General features: G+C 40.3%; 1 long non-coding RNA gene across 5 annotated transcripts in view; it reads left to right on the top strand.

The window, feature by feature from the left end:
• Window positions 1–22,978, top strand: part of LOC147129201 (uncharacterized) — a 45,089-nt gene that overhangs the window by 14,483 nt on the left and 7,628 nt on the right. For all 5 annotated transcript variants that reach the window (XR_015082609.1, XR_015082608.1, XR_015082606.1 and 2 more), the window contains one exon: window positions 7,491–7,630. This is a non-coding gene — a long non-coding RNA (uncharacterized LOC147129201). The remainder of the gene's footprint in view (window positions 1–7,490; window positions 7,631–22,978) is intronic.

The following is a 22,978-nucleotide window of genomic DNA, read 5'->3' as shown; positions in this document are numbered from 1 at the left end:
CCTCTGGGCTCTCGCCATCAAAATGCCGCCTTACATGAAGTAGGCTACAGATGGCTAATGAGCTCGGCTGCAGGGGGGCTTCCATGTCATATATTGACACAGATGGTCAGAAATGTAAATATTTCTAGTGAGCTATGGAAAATATCAGGTTGGAGCCTATGCACCATTAGCATGCTGGGAGTACAATGAAGTGTTCGGGTAAGGTTAATGAAGCATGTTAATCGAGCTAACGCGGAGCATGCGCGTGTGTAAAGAGTGGCGTGATGCATGCATTAACATCCATAGTTAAACAGCATGCAAAAAACTAGTTTTGTCGATTTCAAATCTTTCAAATAACAAACAATTAACTAAATTGATGAGGGATTATCAATCTTTTCAAGGGACAGCGTTGAAGAAATGACACCTTGCTCCAGTTTAAAATAGTTATGGTACAGCTTGCGTAAGAGCGTAAATTTACTGTCTCCTCAAAATTACTCAACACAGTCATTAATGTCTGAACTACTGGCAACAAAAGTGAGTACACCCTGAAGTGAAAATGTCCAAACTTTTTTCATAGCGTCCAAAACATTACATGCACTGTAGGCTATCTCTTAAAGTTTACCTGATTTTTTTTTTATTGATTTTTTTTTTTACATTTTGCATGTATGCAGGGCCATATTTGCATTGCATATAAGTAATGCTTCATTGAAAGCGAGTCTAGTTGCAAAGTAGGGAAAATTTTAATATTTTTTGGAAGCCATCAATTCATCCCGTAAGAGGCTTCCAGGCGCGGAAGATTCAAGGGTGACGGGAGAAAAGGGGAGCTTGAGAGGAACATTTAAATCTTATGTAGAGAAGAAATGAGAAAGGCATTGGGGTCGCTCCGTCAACATGGCCTGCATCAACCTTTTGCAAAACACTGTTTGAATAAGCGCTGGCACCCCAACATGACCCGTGGGCTGTGGGTGTGAATATTTATAGAGACAGCACAGAGGGGAATATGCTTTGCTAAACATGATCCCGGTGTGAAATGCATCTGCTAGTTCCTCTTGCTGCAACAAATGCTTCACAAAGCATATTCATAGTAAAAAAAAAAAAATGCCATACATGCATCCCCTCCCCCCTCCCCCTACTGTAAAATCCACTTTTGCCGGGGCCGCTTCCCTCGCTCCGATTATCGCAGCTTTTCACCTTGAATGTCTGACATGACTTATGGAAGGTACAGGACTTTAACTTGAATGTCACGGCACATTAGATGTCCTTGATGATGCTTTACTTGACTTGTGGCTGCTCTGTGCGTGAGTCACCCTCGGGCTGATGTGCAGCTATAGATAAAACGCCAGCAGTATAGTGCCAGCCTACATTCAGCCGGTCAGTCAGGTAGTCATTATTACGGTTCAGCTTTCGCGTAAAAATCCTTGAAAAGCCCTCAAATGATCAGCCAGTCGGACACAAAAGTTGACGTTTCAGATATTGATGCGGTCCAACCGGCCGTTACGCTGTCAGATTGTCAGTTTTATTCGGCTCTTGCTGTGTTGTTCCAAAGTAAGAGTTATCACAGCAAGTAAGTGGCGGCCTGTTTCATTTTGATTGGTCAATTACACTTGGGAACAATTTGAAAAGAAAGGGGGAAAAAAAAGATATTTATGTTGATTAAAACAAAACTTGGCAAGTAGTTTCCAAAATTGCAGTCAGTTGAGCAAGATTGAATTGATTAGCTGTAGTAAGACTTGCCAGCTAATTATGATTGAACTCATCTACAGCAACGTAACTTGTTTGTGCTGTCATAATTTAGACAGTGTGGTGAGAGGTGTGTGCAGCTCCCAATTGCTACTTTGTACGATCAATATCTGCAAACCGAAAGCAAAGATAGTGGAAATTCAGAAGATTAATGCTGTTTTTTTTCTATTAAGCTTGTCAACGTGGGCACACCGCCCTAAGTTCTATTGAATTTTATGCATTTTTTTTCAAGTTTTCAAAGCTTGCTTAGTGTTTAAGAAAACAGGAATCCTGTAGCTCAAAAACGCAAACCCCCAAATTTTCTGGTAAACCATAGTCTCTAAAGGACACACATGCATTTTGTAATTGTAATTTTTTTTAACAATGAAAAACAGTTCCTATAGACGACTTAAAGCACAAGTGTCAAACTCGAGGCCTAAGGACCAGATCCGGTTCATCATTTTATTGCCCCACCAAAGCAAGTAGTGTTTGTACTTCAACTTTGTTTCTTGCTAAGTGGGTTTGTTGTATTCATTTGTCAGAAAAACTGTACTGAAATTGCAAATTTCCTCAATAATTTACAACAAATTTTTCCCCCACCAAATCTCTTCTTACCATAAATTGAACAGTAAGTGTTCAGTGATCCGCCATACTTATTCACTTATTCATACTTCACTTATTTTTTTATTTAATTAAATTTTATTTTGGGGGGGGGGGGGGGTGGGGGACAATCTTTGTTTTCAGGACATAACAGCTCAGTTTGTGGGGCATGTTTTCAAACGGCAAATATTTGTTCTCCATTATATGGAGAAAAAAAATCACAGCAGTTGACATAAAAGGTGTGAATAATTCACCTTGAATTCCGCATAAATTTTCACATTGCATGCAAAGATACTTAGTATCATCATCTTGCCCAAAGTTTTTAACAAGATTACAGATTTTCTGGTCTCGGCAAAATGTCCTAGTTAACTATGACAGCACGCATCAACACAGCCAGCCTGATAAATGCAATCCCGTAATGATTCCTTCTTATCGCCCATGTTTTTGCCTTTGTAACCTGTCAAAATGTCTTCTTTAAAAAAAAAAGCACATTATCATGCCAGTTGTGCATGATAGTGAAGTAATAGATCAAGTTGTCTCCCCCTATTTGTCTACACTGCTGTTGGACTTTGAATCTGCACAGTCAGCAGGAAGACTTGAAAGCATATCAGCAGTTATTGGTGTCTCGTGGAAGTTTTCAGTGCAGCAACACTTTGAAATAGTTGACCACTCAAATAAAGGCTTTCAAATGTCCTTTATTGAATATAAAAATAATATCAGTGTCATTAACCACCAACCACCTAGTATAGTTTTTTTGTTTTTGTTTTTTGGATTTGTGGACCAGCCAGGACACCCTAGGCTGTTAGCATTAGCATCAAGGTTAACGCAACTGATTTGAATGCAATTCTCAAAATCTTTTGACCAAGTTTTCATTAAAGAAAAGTCAACGCAAACATTTTTTTTCAAGAATATGTTCTATGCAAGCCCACTGGTTGAAACAGGGCATTCTGATAAATATTTTTATTGTTTGTGCAATAAGTGTTAATCCACTCGTTTTTAGCCATCACCGGGGGCGGCCATTTTGTCTTCTTTGTCAACTAGTGGGCCTGCTGGGAACATATTCTTGACAAAAAATATGTTTGGTTTGACTTCCGCTTTAAAGAACAGATAGAAATTCAGCACTCTTACTTTAGATTTTACTTTAGTGGCATACTATACAATTTTTGGTGCACTAGGGAGCTCCCCCTTTATCATCACATTCCCAGTAATACATTTTCAGTACAGATCACATTTGCAAAACTTACTAAATACCTTAGAGAAAAATATACCGTATATTATGCAACAATGTTATTGCTACTTTCTTGTAAAAGTGTTTTGCCTGCTTATAGCTGTTAAATGATAGCAAAGCTTCAGCCAACTGTCTTGTTTTGCTTGTGAGGCACTTTAATAATGCCGGTAACAAGGGCTGACAGAGAATTAATACAAATTAAATTGGACCTAAATGTGCCTACAAACTTGTTTTCATTAATGGGAAAGTGACAGATATAATTATTATTTATTTTTTGGGGTTGGATCCTCTCGCCAAGAGGCACACGCACTAAGATGACATGAGTTATTTCATTGTTTTGAGCTTAATTAGCTTTTGATAAATCTTTATGAGGGCGTTGTCGATGAAGGCACCGACGAGGAAGCGTAAAATAAAACGCCTTTGACAGACTGATCGCCTCCGGGGCCCCCATCCCCTTATGGTGGGGGTTTCATATTTTCTACCCTGAATTAGGTTATAATCATTTACAGAGGGGTATCTATTGCAAGAGAGATGAAGAGCGCTCCTCTGTGGTTTATCTCCCCACGCTGAAGCCATTCGTCATGTAGTAGCACCACGCCATATTGATTATGCTTCTTACGTTTTGAAAGCGTAGAGGGCCTAAAAGCTGCTCTAAATGAGTTAAAGCCCGCCAGCGAGAGCCACCGGAGAATTAGAAAGGAGAGCCTGGCCTCGGAGAAGCTCATTTGAAGGCACCAATCAGATCATATGCAACCCCCTCATGAATGTAAGAGCTCGATATCCATGTCAGCTTTTTTGTCTCATACAAATGTACAGTTCATGCGTATAGCCACTGGAAATCGCACGCAACAATGAATGATCATGCAGATTGGATGTGCCATGTTGGAACAAATGACAGACTGAATTAATTTAGAGCAGCTTAATGAGGTTGTTGGCACAAAGTTGAGAATGCTACTTTGTTTTCTAGCATTTTATGGATTGGAGACTGGAGAGAAAAATATTAAACGCTCTAATAGACTAAATTCATATATGCATTTGTGTCTGTATGAATGGGGTGGGATTCCAATTCAATACATTCATACATTTAGTATGGTGGTAAAAGTAGATTTTTCAGGTAGCTGTACTCTACTAGACTACTTATTTTACTTTTACAATTGAAAACAGGTTTTCTACTCTTTTATTTAAAGCAGAAGTCAACCCAAACATATTTTTTTCAAGAATATGTTCCCAGCAGGCCCACTATTGAAACACGGCATTCTGATTAATTTTGCGTTTGTGGAATATAAATTAAACTAGACGCCCAAGGGTTTTTACAACCTTTTTTGGAACAACTATTGAACGACAAATCTGGGTGATATTTGACAAACAAACCTGCTGGATACAAGTAGATGACTTTCATTTGTAAATTGGCCATTCCCTGCCAAAATAGCAGGTGATATGGTGGGGTGACATCGTCAAATATAAAGCATAAGCAGTCAAATGACCACCTTCTGGGCGTTCTAGTGAAGCAAAGTGCACTCATTTTTAGCCATCTCCGGGGGCGGCCATTTTGTCTTGTGTCGACTGAATATGACATCACAACTGCTCACACCGACCAATCACGGCTGACCTGTTTTCTGAATCTGAGCCACTTGCTAGCTCTTAAACAATAACATGCAACATGGAGCGCCGGGGAGCATTTGGAATTGCTCAAATTAGAACCTACTGTTTCCTCAAAATTCAGATCTTTATCTAGTGACCAAAATGACGTTGTCATTCCATTCTTTAGAAACAGTCGTTTCGAAACCTGCCAGTGAAATCAGATGTTACTTGTGACACTGAAGAGAAGCAATGAATCACACTTTTCCTTTTTTTTTCTCACCTATTGTACAGGGTGTGCCACTGCAGAAAAGTGTTCAAAATGTATTATTTTCCAGGGTACACCATGGTCTCCCTTTGTGTGAAATTGTGAAAGGTGACTCGGAGAATGTCAGCTCAAATGTTCTTCTTTAAATTAGTACTTGTCAAAAGTTTGCCATGCAGCGTTAGTCATATTATCTGTCGGATATCTCTTTTGGTGTGGGATAACCTCCCTTTACAAGGTCTTTGGATACTTGCTATTCATTTATTTTAGTTGAAAGTAAGATTTTCCTGGGAGTGAGAGGTTATTTTATGTGCCAGTTTATCTGTATGTGTATGTATGTGAGGTTTTTAGCAAGGGTGAGAGTATTTTTTTTTTTATTGTTTTTGGCTGAGTTGTTTTGGTGAGTGTGTTTTTGGTGCAAGTTTTTTTGTGAGTATGAAAGGCTTTTTGGGAGAATGAGACAGTTTTTAGTGAGAGGTTTTTGTTGCATGTGAGTTTTTGGGTGAGTGAGAGATTTTTGGTGAGTGTTAAATGTTTTTTGGGAGGGGTGAATGAGATTTTTTTATAGTGAGAGAGGTTTTTAGGTTTGAGTTTTTTGGTATCATTTTTTGATATGAGTAACAAACCGTACACTGTAAACCGTAAATATTGTTTTGGGCCAATATGACACGTCATAGTGGGTGGGCAGGGTTTGCAGTGCCCCAACAATTTTCAGTTTTTATTTTTTATTTTATAGTTAATGCAGAGCAGTCACATGATCTTTTTTTTTTTTAAGAATTTATTCTTGTCTCCTTTAGAATCTTTTTTTCTGCCTAGCTTCCACTTCATTTGGGGCAAAATTACTCTGCCACACATTTTCTACCTAACAAGTGGAGCAGGAAAATCCTGAAGAAATGCAAACATTGTGTTGAATGTTCCATACGCACACTCACACACACACACACGTATGTTGCATATCTGTCATGGGGCTGATATGACTAAACACCACCTCGCTTTCTTTCACATCTGCATGCGATGCTGCTGGCTGTCACTTCCTCGTTAGTGTATTGGACAGCAAGATGAATGTGTTGCCAGGCATTTTTTTGGTGCAGTTTATTGCAATGTCTGCTAGGCTTTTTTGTGCTGAGTATGCTAAATAGAGGCGTGTCCTCCACCTTGTCCGGAGCATGGAAATACTGAAAGCGCCACTCATCTGTCTTTGTTCAACGCCGCTATATAGTGTCGGCAAAGATGAATGCAGTTAATAGACTGTGACATAGCCATTAAAGACCGCTGTAATAGGCTCCACCCCCCACCCACCCCACACAACTTAGGCATGCGAGGGTAAATGTTTGAAAACCAGTCGCCGTTAAGACTCCTGTCTCTTCTTTCATTCACATCATGCTTTGCTTTCATCTCCTCATTTTAATATCCACCCGCCGCCTATGTGGCCCCGCCCCATCCTTCCTCAACCCAGACCCTTCCAATTGCTCCCCCAAACTTGTCCTTGAAACTCCACAAGCCTCTCCGCCTGTATCAAACTCAATAGACAATCAGTCTCATATGAAGTATACCTTTCGAATGTGCTTGGAAATAAAATTATTTTTTTAAGATGGTGAGTGTTCAGAATTTGAAATGTGATTTTTGTTTTACTTTTATTTATCTATTTACTTCAGTGATTTCAATCCAATATAAAAAAAAATATTCCTGGAAATAATGGGCAGGTGTTGTGATCCTCCTTATCACCACCAGGGCCGTAGCCAGAAATTTTTCAGTGGGGTGGCCAGGGTGACGCATTCCTTCATTTTCAGATGCTCTCAGGTTTATAAGTGTGCAAAAATGCCCGCCTCACATTCCAAAACGGCCCAACTCCTTCTCCATTCCTGTATGATATTATCCTAGCGATTGGCCAAATTGTCATTTATGGTCCACTTGTTGAGTTTCAAGTGCTAATGGGGGTTGTGTTTATGTAAAATCTTAGACAGAAAATCCTTGGGAACTGGAGAATGGTTGTATTTTGTGTGGAATGATAATACTAGCAGCACTGGGAAGATTCATAACAACTTTATAACATGCATCAGGTATGTCTATTGATGCGGAAACCTTTCTTTAATGTAACACCACTGCTTTTTTTTTTTGCAGGAGTACGTCTTATTGAACCACAGCCTCGCACACCTTCCACCTTCGGGACACAATCGCAAAGACGTCACAGGATTGTTGTCATCTGGCTCCGCCACGCTTGACCAGATGCCACCTGCGGTCGCTGCGGGAGACACGTGAAGGTAGAGACTTGCGGGTATCTTTTAATGACACATTGTGCTGTTGTTATTGCGCACCCCATCCGCAGCAGTCACTTTATGACTTGCTTATAATTACCTCCACCAAAGGAGGTGATGTTATCACATGTAGGATGTTATGGTACCTGCTTCCAATCGGAGCTCTTCTGGTGGCTCTTTTAATCCTGGATTTAGTCTGAAATGGCTGTTTCAAACCAAAATTGGTAACTTACTGTTCATTTCCCACTGTGGATCCTTGAGACTTTTTAGTGTGTCCTGTTATGATGGACATATGGGCCACTGAAGAACTTATTTATTCACACTTTTGTTAAAAAAAAAAAATCCTTAATGTCTTGGTGAATTAGGTCGGACCAATACACACTGGAGGTGGATATCTATAAAGTTGAAACCCTGATCAAAAATATTGTTGCAAAACTCATTTCTAAGTATAATATTTTTTCCCCCCGTTGCTATGGCTACCATCGTCCTTCCACACTATTGCAAGGTTATCAGAATCTCTTCTCTGACTGGAGTGGCCTGAGCCATTTTTAACCTGATGCCACTTTTCCCACCTTTCCGCATGAAACCAATCGATTCTGACTAAACATTCACAATTGCCTGACTTTTGGGCCGATCTCTCCCGTGTGCGCCTCTATCCGGTGCTGCAAAATCAATTAGAAAGCTCATCTTCTGCAGATATCGATGTTTCTGGGTGTAATAAGAGATGTTTCTAACCACTGACCGCCATCGCCTCAGCTCCTACTGTCAGCTCAGTAAAAAAAAAAAAAAATACTGCTGATCTCATGTGGGCTGTGTAGCCACTGATGTTTGATACAAAAATAACAATGCATCACATTACCTTATGAGAAGAAACCATGTTGAATGCTACACATATGTGTTGAAGCTTTTGAAAGCGGTTACATGCTGCAAATCTGATGGTAGCCATGGACCAGTGGGTAAGAATGCCACCCATGAACTAAGGGTCACTAAGGGTCAGATAAGCAATACTGAATAATAAAATGGACTCTAGTCTAGTCTGGATGGACGGACAGATGAATCGACAGATGACAATCTATTCATGTTTTACCATTAACATTTCTCCGTGGACTTGAAATTGTACTATATTTTTTTTTCTGCAATGACATTGCTAAGCTGCTCACAGCCACTTTTTGCCGTGTTTGCCTTGATCTGAATCATGTTTTAAGAAAGCGACCCTGTATTTCATTGTTGTTCTGTATTTTGAAAAACAAATGACATCAGAAGTAATTGAAAACTAATTATCACCAATTATTTCAATTTATTTCAAGAATGCATTTGGTCTGGGGAAAGAAATGTTTTCTGGATTTGTGCTCAATTTAAAGAGCATTACTTTGCCACCATCTCGGTGTCGAGGAACTATGTTGAAGTGAATTGAGAAGTTTCATTTAGACAAAAGCAATGCTTTGCCACCATCTTAGGCTCAAGAAAACTATGCTGAAGTGAGTTGAGGAGTTTTCTTTAGACAAAAAAAAAGTGATTTGCCGTCATCTTGTGGCATCTTGGTGTGAAGGAACTATGTTGGAGTAAGATGAGGAGTTTCATTTATACAAAAGCAGTGCTTTGCAAGCATCTTGTAGCATCTATGTGCAATTACATTTTTATGGGGTCGATTACTTGCAGATTTGCTTTATTCATGGCAGGCCTTGGCCCCTATCACCATGAATCGGGAGAGCTTCAAAGGATTTTTCTGCTTGTATTGCTTATTCGTGCTCAGGCTTCCTCCCTCATTCCCAAAACACGAACGTTAAATTATTGAAGACTCTATCAATGGCCAGTTATGAATATGAATATAAAGAGTTGTCTCTCTCTTTGTTGTCTGGCGACAAGTCCATGGTGTACCCAATCTGTCGCCACCTGCGACCACGAGGACAAGCACCATAGAAATCGGATGGAGGATGGCGAACTTACAAAGCCGTGGCCGTGCCGTCATGTAAAAAAAAAAAAAAAAAAAAAAACATGCTCACCTTTTCCTACTGTCTTTACTTCGCCTCCTTACTGAAATTCACATTACAAGTAATTTCTCTCGAGCTTGATCCACCATTGTGGTGACCCAAGAGGACGGCTTCTTGGAATTTAGTTGACTGGTAAACGTTGTCATCCGTGATACACACACACACGCACACACAGCCCCAAGGCCTCGCTCATTTTTCATTCATGTGGCACATATGGAGAAAATTGTGCTTTTCTGCCAGTGCGCACACCCGCCTAAATAAAACAAGCTGCACTTAGTCGCACATAGGCATAAAAAAAAGTCCCGCATTAATATCACATGACATTATTAGACGATGAATTGTGCATCCTTTGTGTTGGTTTAAATAAAGAACTCCTTCGTAGGCACTATGAAAATGTTACTGCGGCAGAAGTGAAAACTCTACAGTGGCATCGAATAGCAGAGCGCTTGGCCCATATAAATCAGATGAAATCATGAAAAAAAAAAAATTGTTTTTAAAAAGTACGTCCTCAAAGCTGTTAACCTTTCCTCTGTTAGACGTACACAAAGGAGCGTACAGGTTCACCTTGCCGGAGATGTAAATGTGCTGCTCGCCTCCCGACGGCAGCATCCCGCTGCGATCAAAGCACGACCGTGCTCTCTCTGCAGCGCTGCGCTCTGAACGATGTCGCTGCACGCTGGATACGTGTATTTTAATTGCTCTTGGTGTCTGCGTCTTGCTCTTGTTTCACTTCCATGCCGCCTTTACCATTTGAAAAGCAGTTACGCGCGCAGTCATGCCCACAAGCTCATAAGCTGTTTTTTGAACGAGTGTCACACACTTCCTTTTATCATTCCCATTGCTATGGTTACCGTCATGGAGTGTTCACTTCATTTCTTTGTTCGCCATCTCTCACTTGGCCTCTCTTTGTTTCATTTGTACAGTACGGAACATCGTTTGCGCAGCCGCTATACGGCATTGTGAGCAACACGGCAGGGTAATTAAGTGCAAGTTGAAGAGGCAAAGAAGGTCCCCTACTGATCCTCAGTCATATTTATAGTTCCCACAGAGCAAAGAGAATATAGTCCTGTCATTATTATTGCATCCTCTCTTTATTATTCTCAATGGCGAATGAATTCAGAACCAAAAGAACGCTGACTGTAGTGTCAACGTTGATCTGTTCATAAACGCGCACGCAGCTGCTGTCAGTATATGAAATCAACGGCACGTTGCTTGACAGTAACAAGGGCAAATGAATGGCTTTTCTGGTGAAACCGCACACCGATACAAAGACGAGATCTCAGCTGGCAAACGATACAACCTCCGATAAGCAACAATTCAATTATTGGGATTCGAATTTTGGCTCTGGCCTTCGCGTGTGGCATTTAAGTTCTTATTGTGCTTGTGTGGATTTTCACTAGATACTTCCCACATTCCAAAATATGCATTTTAGGTTCGTTGGAAACACTACAATTAACTGTCTGTATGCGTCTCTCGCCCAAAGTCGTGCTATAGAAAATGAATGGTTAGAGGACAGCCCGCTGTTTGTTAGTAATGGCCAAAGGAGGCTGATCTAATGTCAACCTCAATGTATTAACCTGTGTTGTGCTCCTCAATAACAGTGAAAATCCAAAGTGCCTCGAAGATGGCCAAACAATTTTCAAGAGCAGCAACTTTGAGGTGTATAAAAATTGATCTGTTTGTCATGAGAGCAGAGCCATTTGGGATTCGCCAAGCGTGAAATCTTCATGAAATGAGTGTATCAATCAGGAAAAAAAAAAAAAACAGAGGGACATAGATTGAAAGATGATGGCAGAGAGGGATGGGAGTGAGATGAGCCAAATGCTAAAAAAAAAAAAAAAAAAAAAAAAAAAAAATTTCTTTTCATTTAAGTCATGTACACGCCCTCTGCAGAATGTAGCATCAGATATGACAAGCAGATCACGTCACATCCACAAGTGTGTGCTATCTTGTATCTGTTCGCCCCTAATACCAGCAGATAAATGCTTTGTATTGTGGCACGGCCATCGCGCAATTGAAATTCTTTGCAGCGGCATTCAACCAGTTGGCTCTTTTTGGTTTTCTGCTGAGGAACAAAAAAACAACTCGACATGTAACGCAAGGTTTTGCAAGCTTTCGAAGTGAATTTTTGACATTGAGATGTAGTCAAGTGTCACCAGCCTACATTTAGACTGGATTTACGCTGCAGGTCTAAGTGCCCTATTCCAATTTAGTGCTTACTAGTGGCCATAACTGCTATCACTCTTAATTCACTGAAACAAAATGCATGCACAGACTTACAAAGTCCAGCAACGAAAGCCTGCAACCAGGAAGCATTAATACAAAATACGTTTCCCAATCATGTGTAATTGCTAAATTTGAACTGCAATGCATTGGAATGGAAGGAATTTAATTCTGAGTGGAAGCAGGAGGAAAATAAGTGAAGTATCTCTTAATTTGGGAGTTGTATTGGAAAATTTGTGACTTTTGGGAATGTGATTTTAAAGTTGTCAAGATGAAGGACGAGCTGCCTTTTTTTGTGTTTTGACAGACTTGAGATACAAGCACTGTATGGTGGCAGTAAACGCAACTCACTTCACTATAAGCAGCACTTTGGTAAATAGTAAACAATTCTTCAAAAGAGGTTTCGAGGCCTTTATTGTCACTCCCAGTTGACGTTTACTGCCAAACTAAAAACAAAGAAAATTTCCCCTTGTGTATTTAAAACCACATAGATTCGCTTTTCAGACCACTGTCTTAATGATAATGCTAATTAGCATCTATGTTGCGATGCTGTAAGCTTTTCATTATTGGATTGAACATGAACAGTGAAACTGCACATAGAATTGGAATATAACAGTACTCAGTCATATATTCTTTATCCTCTGTAAAGATTCAATATAAGTACCGTACTGATCAAAGATTTGATAGAAGTACCGTACTGATCAAAGATTTAAGATAAGTACCGTACTGATTAAACGAGAGGAGTTGAATCTGTGCACGGATTTTGCACTGAAACTGCTACATGTTGATTATGTATCCACTTAATAACAAATTAAGACATAATGTAAACCTTAAACCCCCCCAGAAGTTGTAGTCTGCGGTGCCCCTTCGCCATTCACATTCCCACCGCCATCAACACCTGCAGCTTGTCTCCTCTTCCTCCCTTTCTCATTGGACTGGGATTGAGAGAGAGCGAGAGAGTAGCCTACCTGAAAATGGGAACAGAGGTCGAGAAATAATTGCTTTCTTGTCTTTTGGGGTCCCCTCCCAAACGAGAGGGGTTGGAGGTGTGGGGGCGGGGGGGTGGCTAACATCGCTGCATGAGACTGAGGGTTATCTTTGCTGCACAATCTGCTGAAGTAGCACATTAATGAATAGTGTATTAAAAGTTTGAGGCTGTGCTACACAAGAAAATCTGACTATAGAATTATAAAACACAATAGCCTCTATATATGATAACGAGTTTATTCCTCATTTGCAGTACTGTGTACAGCGGGACCTTGACTGAATTTGTTCCATGACTAAGCTCATAACTCAGTTTACTTGTGTGTGTGTGTGTGTGTGTGTGTGTGTGTGTATATGTATATATATATATATATATATATATATATATATATATTTTGCCCCTATTATACAGTTTTCAATAGAGAAAAATAGCCTTGCATTGTATGAAAAACATCAGGGAAAAGTAAAGAATTAGGCTGGTCACATTTGTGCGCTTTTAAGGGGGCGTGGCCTAGTGACTGACCTCAGGAACATGGCCGCTTAGTCTCGTTGTGAGCTTCTGGACATGAGCTGTAGCTGATGCTCGCTGCATGTGAGTGTTCTCATTTTCAGGATCATCAAGTTGATTAGAGATTAAATGCCAAGCATGAAAAGAAAAGTTTTGAACACTCAAAACTAATTTTCTGGATCCTTTTTTTTTTTTTCTGCATTAGGAGAAGGGCAATGTTATGTTTGTGTGAACCAAAAACTCCAATCACTGTAACGTAAATGCTCAGCCAATTAGCTTTGGATGATAGGCTGCCCATCCATTACCTGCTTAATTGGCTTCCAATCAGCACAAATAAAACATACCATCACACTCCACAGTCTGCATCATTGCGCCAGATGATTTCATTTCCTCTTGAATTATCAGGATAACGAAAGGAGAGTGACCGACTGCGGTGGGGGGAAGTGGACTACATTTGCGTGGGTTTGCATCTGTTTGTTTGGACAAATAAGATAGCAATTTAACAGGGCCAAACAATTAATCAAATTCAAATTAATATCACAAATGCAATTTTCAAATTGCAAAGGTTGCAATTTGTAGGTGTGTAGGCTGTAACCCTTTTTTATAATTCGCTGGCATCGGGCGGAATCATCATACCTGCAAAATCAGCCCTTTCCATGAGTGCAAAAAACGACTTTTTTGCACTCAGACACTGCTCAGTTATTTGTAAAAGTAAGTGAATTTCACTCAGAGCGCACACCAGCATGTTGACGGAGCAGTGTTAACCTACTGAAAGGTTTTCCTTTTTGGTTTAAAATAGCTTACTTCAACTTCCAGGACCCCTTCGGCGTTCGTTTTTTCATTTTTCTCAATTCGACTCACCACTAACTTGTGCACTGCCCAAATAGATCCCAAAAAAAATTACAGAATCAGTACTTCTGCTCTTTGCAGAGTATTTTTTTTAACACATCTGAACTGTACATTACTTAGCACAGAGTACGAGTACTTTTGCCACACGAAAAGCCCTTCACCTCTAAAACCCACGCACACACTGTTCAAATAAAGATGCTGAACGCTGCTTGTGAGTTTGGTTCCATGCCGATAACCTCCAAAGGCTCCTGACCCCCAAGCTGTTTACTTAAAAACCTCCACATAGACCGCTCCTCTCTCTCCTTAACCCCTGCAGCCATACTGGCTATATTGTATGAATGAACTCCTAAAAATGCGTATATGAAACAACATCCCTGTGGTCCGCCATTGTTGCTTTGGTCATATACATGCACAGAAGCGGCTCCTTTCGTGTATTCTTCAGAAGAAATGATTCCCGGGTACCTTAGGAATAAAGTTCCTTTTCAAAACAGAGTAATCCTGAGTGGATTTTCACAACAGCCAGCCCCTGTGAAGAAGAAAAAGAAGAAGAGGAGACTGTCATTATGCTGTTCAGTGAAGCAGCAATATCTGGAGCTGCTTGGGGACATGGGGGAAGGGGGGGGGGCATGTACGAAGTGGCCATGCCGACCTCTGCCTGTCTACCTGCTCTCCCTGTCTGTCTACCTGCATGCGTGTCTACGCTTGCTTTGTCAGATGATCTGTCTGTCTCTCAGCTCTGTGTGAGTGGCCCCGGGGATCGAACTCACCGCTCCGAGACAGCAGGGCAGATAATAAGAATGTCCCTGGAAGATTACTGGGACTCGCTCCCCTCGCTTCCTTCTTATGCTCGTGTTTGCAACATGGCCACTAAGGTTGTTGAAGCAATTAAAAAGACTGTCTTATCCCAGTGTTCCTGTCATCTTTTCCCCCACTGTCACCGTTATTATTCCGATGTTTTTTTCCCCCCCGACTTTTGGATGAGTATAAAGCTTTGAGGAGGTACAAAAAAGACCAGTATGTACTTTTTCAATTCATGTGTTCTTGAGCAACAAGGTATTTTGCTTTGGGTTAGGTAGGTTAGATTAAGTCGACCAAAGGGAATTTGGTAGTACAATATATGTGTATGTATAAACGTCTGAAATATAATATTTACATGAGTCAAGGCAGAACAGGTAGTTCGCAATTGCCTCCTGTTGTTGTACACTAATGTTGCCGATAGAAGGTGCTATTGCACTGTGCTATTTTTGCTTTTAGCGACGGATTGCACAATCCGAGGTGAGGCTGGCTGCTCGCTGCCACACTTCCCGTCTTGCCCGTGTATTTGAACAGCATTTTTAATGAGGAAATTAAGGGGCACTGGATTCAAAAGTAAAATCAATATAAAACATCAACCAGTAAACTAAAATAGCAAATAATTGTATGGAATTTTTTTTTCCACATACAGGTGTCCCCTCCCTCCCTCTTTTGACCGCTCGTAACTGCAGTAGTCGCAGTTTTTCAGTGGCAGAGAGTTATGTGAGTGTTCATGAGTAACGGACTATTTTTTTCATGCTTATTTAGTTCAGTCACAATAAGCTTTACAATCATGATCATTTTCACCTCTCATACTGCAACCCTGACTGTAGATCAGGGGTGAGTAAAATTGCATGCTTAAAACCAAAGTCAACCCATACATATTTTTTTCATGACAAGTTGAGCAGCAAAATGCACTCGTTTTTAGCCGTCTCTGGGGGCGGCCATTTTGTCTTCTGTCGACTGAAAATGACATCACAACTGCTCACCACGACCAATCACGGGTGACCTGTTTTCTGAATCTGAGCCGCGATTGGTCGTTGTGAGCAGTTGTGATGTCATTTTCAGTCGACAGAAGACAAAATGGCATCCCCCAGAAATGGCTAAAAACGTGTGGATTAACACGTATTCCACAAACGCAATATTTATCAGAAAGCCCCGTTTCAACTAGTGGGCTTGCTTAGAAAATATTCTTGAAAAAAAAAACGTTTGTGTTGACTTCCTCTTTAAGGGCCATATTTCATTTTTAAGAAGTTAAGACGGCTTTCACAAAGCTAATTGTTTATCCGGTAAAAGGGCTAAGTTAAGTTTGAATGGATAAAGTAGCCACTAATGGTACTTAAAAGCATCCTTTATTAAAACAGACCTTAATTTATAGGAAGTTTGTTCTTCCCTCTCGTCTCCAGCCCCTCCCCTCAGTGCTAATCCATGCCCGGTGGTGCTCATGCTGACAGCCAATGAAATTGAGCCTGGCACTCACAGCCCAACATTATTAGTGGAGGCAGAAGAATGGCTGCCTCCCTCATGCTTCCTCTGTCTTATTCTCACTCAATGCTGCAGGGCTACAATTCCCTTTGACAAGCTCACAGCCCACATTGTGTGTGTGTGTGTGCGTGTAGGTGTGTGTGCGCACGCTCTCTTGCTAATTGCAGCTATTAGGGCTCCAGGGAGCGTCTTTAAAGCCGAGCGCACTTAATGAGAGCACAGTGAGATAAATGAGAGATTGTATTTCTCGTGTCGGAGAAGCGATCGAGTGACGCTTCTCGTGAAATTCGGGAACATTTGGGGAATCAGTCAGGAGCGTCTCCCTAATAGCGCTGGAGGTATATTTGGCGGAAAAAAAACCCCCAGAAATTATTTAATATTCATTTTTGAGGGAAGACATGCTGATTAATGACCCTTGGTTATAATAAATCCACACTAAGAGTTACACATTAAAAGTAAACATTGTTTGGTGACTGGGCCTTCAGTGGGTACTTACTATTGCGGTCCTTAATAACGGGACGGTTACACAAATCATACGTACAAAATGCAATATAACAGCATGCAACTGTGCCACATACATCTGGAGCAGTTTAGAATCTTTGTCTACATGACAAAACTTCAAACACGTCATACAAGAGATGACAATTTTGAAAAGGACATAATGTATCAAATTGCTGGACATTTCCAAACTTATCTTGTATGTGGCATTTAAAAAAAAATATTAACCGGCATCGTGTCATGCACAGTAAATATCTATGCTCGTCTTATGTGACTGGAATATGATTAGTATAATTCATTTGACACATCTTATGTACATGTCCTCCATGTTATTTTTCTCTAAATAAGGTATATAAATGATCATATTTGTTATTGTACATCACCACACTGTTTCCCATTAGCGGGATGGCAATAGATCAACAAGGCCATTGTCATTTCATATGAGTGACGCACAACCTGTTTGGTTAAACGAAAAAAAAAGTGACAGATTATACGCATGTGTTCCGAGTGAAATCCCAGCGAGAAAACAGATTGTGCATGAGGAAATGAGAATGACCTGGTTACATATCCTTCTCTTTATGCAAATGATTGGATGCTTCGAAGCTACCGTGATGCTATTCTTGCACATATGGCCGCGATCGGAACGTAACAAATTAACTTGCTCTGCTCCGCGTGTTGGCTTTAATGACGAGCGCGATGGAGAGACATTCACGAGCCATTCTCTCTCAGCTCCATTGTATCGTACACCGGAATGAAGTTGCACTCATCATTGTCAAGGTCCAGCGGTGCTCAAATGTGTCTTCTTAGCGCCTTCTCAAATCCCGATGAATATATTCATCCCTTCTTGTCTTCTCGCTTCTGTGTTCTGCTCCTCTTTCAGGATTACATCGTCTCCACTGTTGGCCAAAGGCTCCAATTTCGCCGAAACTCTTCACTTGGGATTTCTTCAGCAATTCCTTCTTTCTCACCCTAACCTTTCTTCTTCGTCCTTTCTTTACAAGACCAAATCAATATGTGGAAAGAGTACAAATAAGGAAGCTGCTGTTGGCAACAACAGACCAATGTGTCCTTTCCAACTTGTAGTTCTCCCTCGTTCGGGTTCTTTTCACCCAAAAATCAAATTGTCTTCTTGGTTGCAAAAACGTAAACAGAAGGAAGGTTTGCGGCTCAGATTAGTCAGTGAAGCGGCACAAAAGAGAGTGAAATTTCTCATCCCTTTCTTAATTATATAGACAGACGAGATCGGGGGCAAGTTTTCCCCCCACACGTTGAAACCGTCATTTAACTAGGTGCGCACTGTACAATGCTAACACAAGGTGACCCCTCTCATCTTTTGGCACGATTCCTGTACAGTAAACTTTGGGGTACAAATCAGCTCAATTAATGGCAAAATTTTTACAGGACTTTCTCGAATATAAACGATGAGTTGGCTGCATAAAAAAAGGGAGCGGGCTGTATATACTTTGCGCACTCCTGCTTCAAGGCCTATCTTGACAGATGCCATCAGCGTGTTCAAAGGGCTTCATTAACATTGTAATCTGCCTCTGCCCAGATGGGTCAACTATTGCTATTTTGAGGTGGGGGCCGCCTGTCAGATGTGCTGGGTGGCCAGTTAATGATGGTGACGTTTCATGCATGCTATCGTGATCTCTGTGCCTCAATCTTTCAAACACGTGCCAAACATCAATTGTATCATTTATATGCAAACTCGGGCCGTGTGATGTCAAATACGCTCTCTTTATTTGAAAATGACCAAGACCAAGAAAAAATTGTCCATATTCTATTCAACTAGCACTTTCAGACTCATGGCCAAAATGTTCAACCCGGGTTTCATCGGACCATAACAAAATCTCCAGAAGACGTGCGGGGAAAATGTTATGTGCCAGGAAAAAAAACAAACCCACAACCTTTTAGCATTCAAAATTTAATCTGTAAAACGCATGAAGGGTAGGTGTATTTTTTTCTGTGATTATCATTGGGTAATTTAGCTTTCTTGTTATATTGTTTTGTTTTGGTCATTCAGGACCTGCGGTCGGTTAAGTCCTGATTGGCCTGTCAGAGCTTGCAGCAAAGTTGTGCCCACAGATTTTTTTTTTTGTCTCCTCCTCGGCATGAGTGCTATGCCAGTGTATAAAAGAGGGAAACTATTTTGCGTGCAGATGTTTTTTTCCCCCCATTGAGTATTCTATTTGACAGTAATGAGAGATGAATCGGAACTATGCTCTTACCAGAGTATTTTTTGGTTGTTTTTAAGTATATGTACTTCTATTTAAGTACAGAGTGTGAATACTTTTGCTACCTCTGACTGTAGGGTCATACTAAAAGCTAAAATAATTTTGTCATTTACTGTATATGTCCCAAATAAAATACTACAAACAGCAATATTTTTGTGGACGTTAGCTGACAACAAATACGTCAATGTGTCTTTTTTTTTTTAATTTTCACAAATCAATCTCATGTTGGACACTGCAGCAGCCCTGCAGATATTTCCTCTGGCCAGGGATCAATAGCTGGATTGAATGACCGAAGCCTGCTAATCCAATTAACTTTTTCTGAGCGTGATCCCTTTAAAAGGCGCTGAATTGTTTCCCCTTTACTTTCTTTTCGTTTCAAGTGAACTCAATGACAGATGGGAGGTATTAGTGTTGCTGGGCTTAAATGTGTCACCAAATAACATCTTACAACAATGCCTGACAGCTCAAATAAAATGAGTCGGAGTTAATAACCTTACTCTGTTAGCGAAACATACTACAGTCCTGAGAACTGTCTGGATTTCCACCACATTTGAAGGGTTATGGATAACTTTGAAACTGTATAAGAGTCCAAGTCTTGGACACAGTATGTATATTATAATGGAACAGTGGGGCAGTGTTCACGGAGAGTCTGAAACAGCCCAGAGAACTGTCTGTGTGTCCACCACAGTAAAACAGCATAAGAATGATCACATATATGAAACAAAGAACAGAAGTTGTGAGATCTACACCTTCAAAAACAGGCTACCTGCAAAATTAAAAAATGCCCTTTCCCTATTATTAACTAACAGGCTGTTGATACATTTTAAAAATACCTGTAATATATTATTTGATAAACTATTATGCAGATATTCCTGGCCTGGAACATATAATGTGTGCATGGGAAATGAACAGGGATTCTTATATTAAAAAAAAAAAGTTTTAGACTGAATTGGGTAGGGACACAAAACCCTTTGAAGACGATTTATTAAAAAAAAAAAAAAAGAACCTGTCTCAATGCAAACAAATGAATTTTTCCATGCCTTGACTTCTGCTGCAGGTTACAGTGTTAAGTGTGTGCTGAATTATTTAAGGTAGCAGGTCAATATGTACAACAAGAGCACAAGGGACTTTAATCTGTGCCGTCTTGAGGGAAATCAGACAGGAAAGCTTTTGTGTAGCGCTAAATCAATATGTCCTTTTGAATGCTGAAACATGGCCCATGCAGAAGGCGCAAAAGGTCTTGCATGCGTTGTTACTTGGGTAATGTTTGCATATATGCATGCATTGTTCATGATGTAGGTTTTATGAGGCCACGCCAATTTTTTTTATTTTACTGATCATATCTTGCTCTGACTTTGTTGTTGCAAAATTACAATAAATTCCAGCATGAATGCGAAAAAAACAACCAAGATTATGAGCACACAAATGGATACGTTTCATGCTTCATATCAAATCACATTCCCTTAAGAGACACAAAATTGGAATGTACAGCAGGAGAGGGTATTCGTGAGGAAAAACAACATAGTTGTGATGCTGGGGTTTTTTTTTGTTTGTTTTTCAGCTGGATATTGAAATTTAATCAAGATGGAGCGATGTATGAATGTTTACAAAACCTCTTCTAGAATGCTGACGATGAAGAGGAATTTCACGTTTCGCCATGAGAATATGGAAGCATACATCCAAATCACCGACTATTGCATCACCAGAAAAAAAAAAACCTTTTGAGTAGCCCAGCCAGACCCAAGACTGAAATCAAATTGATAATCTAACCTGAATTTATTTATTTATTTATTTAATTTTTTTTGAGAGAAGCCCTTTCAATTTTGAGTGCTTTTGCAAAGCAGAGTGGGCGCATTCTTTCCACTTTTTTTTTTTTTTTTTCATAAACTACTGACATTTAACACTGACGTTTTATCTTTTCATATCCACTTTAGCTGCCTGGTGAGAACTATTCATTTACAAGCATAAAGGAATGTTTTCCAACCGAGGTTGCAAATGGATTAGGCTAAGGCCAGTCTACACTACTATGTTTTTGCTTAGCATTTGCGAAAGAAAGTGGAAACGCAACAGCAGCACCTCTTTCACTAGCTTTCTATTCAATCCAGAGAAGCCAGAGAAACAGCGGACACACCGTTCTTCTTTTCACCCTGTGGGGGAAAGTCCCTCAGATCCAAGCTGGCGCTGAAAGGTCAAGCCACTCGCAATCTCGTGGAAACTCCACAACGCAGCTCCGCTTCAACAAGGGCGCGTTCTGTCCGGTTATCTTCTCGGTTTTTATAACATTTTCAAAACAAGTGAGGGGATACGGGGTCCAGATGTTTGCAGAATATCAGGACAATGTTTTGACCTTTTTGATGGGCGTGAATATAGATTGATATGTTGTAGTGTTGATGTCACGAAGGCAACCTTTTCTTTTGCATTTGTGGTGGCCTTTTGCCATTTCACTGCTCAGTGTGTTTTGAATGCATCCACGTTTAACATTTAACCACTGTGAAGGCATATATCACTTTGAAATTGGCACTGCCGAGGCGCACAGCATCCATTATACAACAATGTTGCTGATCAGTGTTGAGAAAGTAATTCCAAATTTCATATAGACTTTTGGGCAAGGAAATAGCCCTTAAAAAGGAATTCAACCCAAACATATATTTTTTTCAAGAATATGTTCCCAGCAGGCCCACTAGTAACACGGAATTCTGATGAATATTGTGTTTGTGTAATATGAGTAAAGCAGCAAAATCCACCCCTTTTTAGCCATCTTAGGAGGCGGCCATTTTGTCATTTCTGTCGACTGAAAATGACATCACAACTACTCAGGGCTGAGGTAACGACCAATCACGGCTCAGCTTCAGGAAACATGTCTTCCGTGATTGGTCGTTACCTGAGACCTGGGTAGTTGTGATGTCATTTTCAGTCGACAAAATGGCCTCCCCCAGAGATGGCTAAAAACGATTAATTCTCATTCCACAAACGCAAAAACTACAAAAGTTTTAGTTTGAAAAACAAAGTCCAATTGAACTTTTAACTGCAATTCATTAAACCATTACCCTTAACACAGCCACATTCATAGATGTGTTTTTTTTCAATTGAGTTGTACAGGTTATATGTGACTAATTATGGAAACATTTTTGAAATTATTTATCTTGATCCCATATTTTTAATCACAAAAACCTAGCATGTAAATAGGGGTGTGTAGACTTTTTCAAAGCACTAACTGTGAGTGACTGTCATGTTGCCGAGCCCAGTCGAGTCTCTCCTAACTGACATTGATGGGACTTTGTTGACACGTCAGGGCGGCGAGGAGAAGTGGTGAGGCGAGGATGAAGCGATACGGGGGGGGGGGGGGGGTGTAAGGGAAGCGTCAAGGCTTTATCACCTCCGTGCACATTGGAATGCCAGGTTATTGTGTCATTAACGCAGAGCAACTGAACCTTGATAATACTTAAATTATGTACGACGCTCCGGCGCTTGGCAAAGTGTTTTGCCTTTGCCAGTCGCTGCTCCGATCTGACGGAAAATTATAGCGTTTATTTTATCGTGTTTATTAATGCAACGTGTAAGAGAGAATATCTCACTTTTTCCAATTTGTAGTCCAGACAAGTCATTGGATTTGACCCTCAAGCAACGTTCAGAGATCATCAATCTTTTAGCAATTGTTTCTCTTGGACCACGCAAGAACAACTACTTTTAGTAGAACACAAGTGTTACAGCTAAAATTACTTAAATATATATCTCGGAAACCTGGCTGCATGCAGAAAGATGATATAATATACTTGCAAAATGGAGTGAT

The sequence above is a fragment of the Filicampus tigris genome, chromosome 19 (genome assembly GCF_054856515.1).
Source record: "Filicampus tigris isolate MCC_2025a chromosome 19, RoL_Ftig_1.0, whole genome shotgun sequence".
Taxonomy (NCBI): Eukaryota; Metazoa; Chordata; class Actinopteri; order Syngnathiformes; family Syngnathidae; genus Filicampus; species Filicampus tigris.
This window is presented reverse-complemented; position numbering and strand designations above follow the sequence as displayed.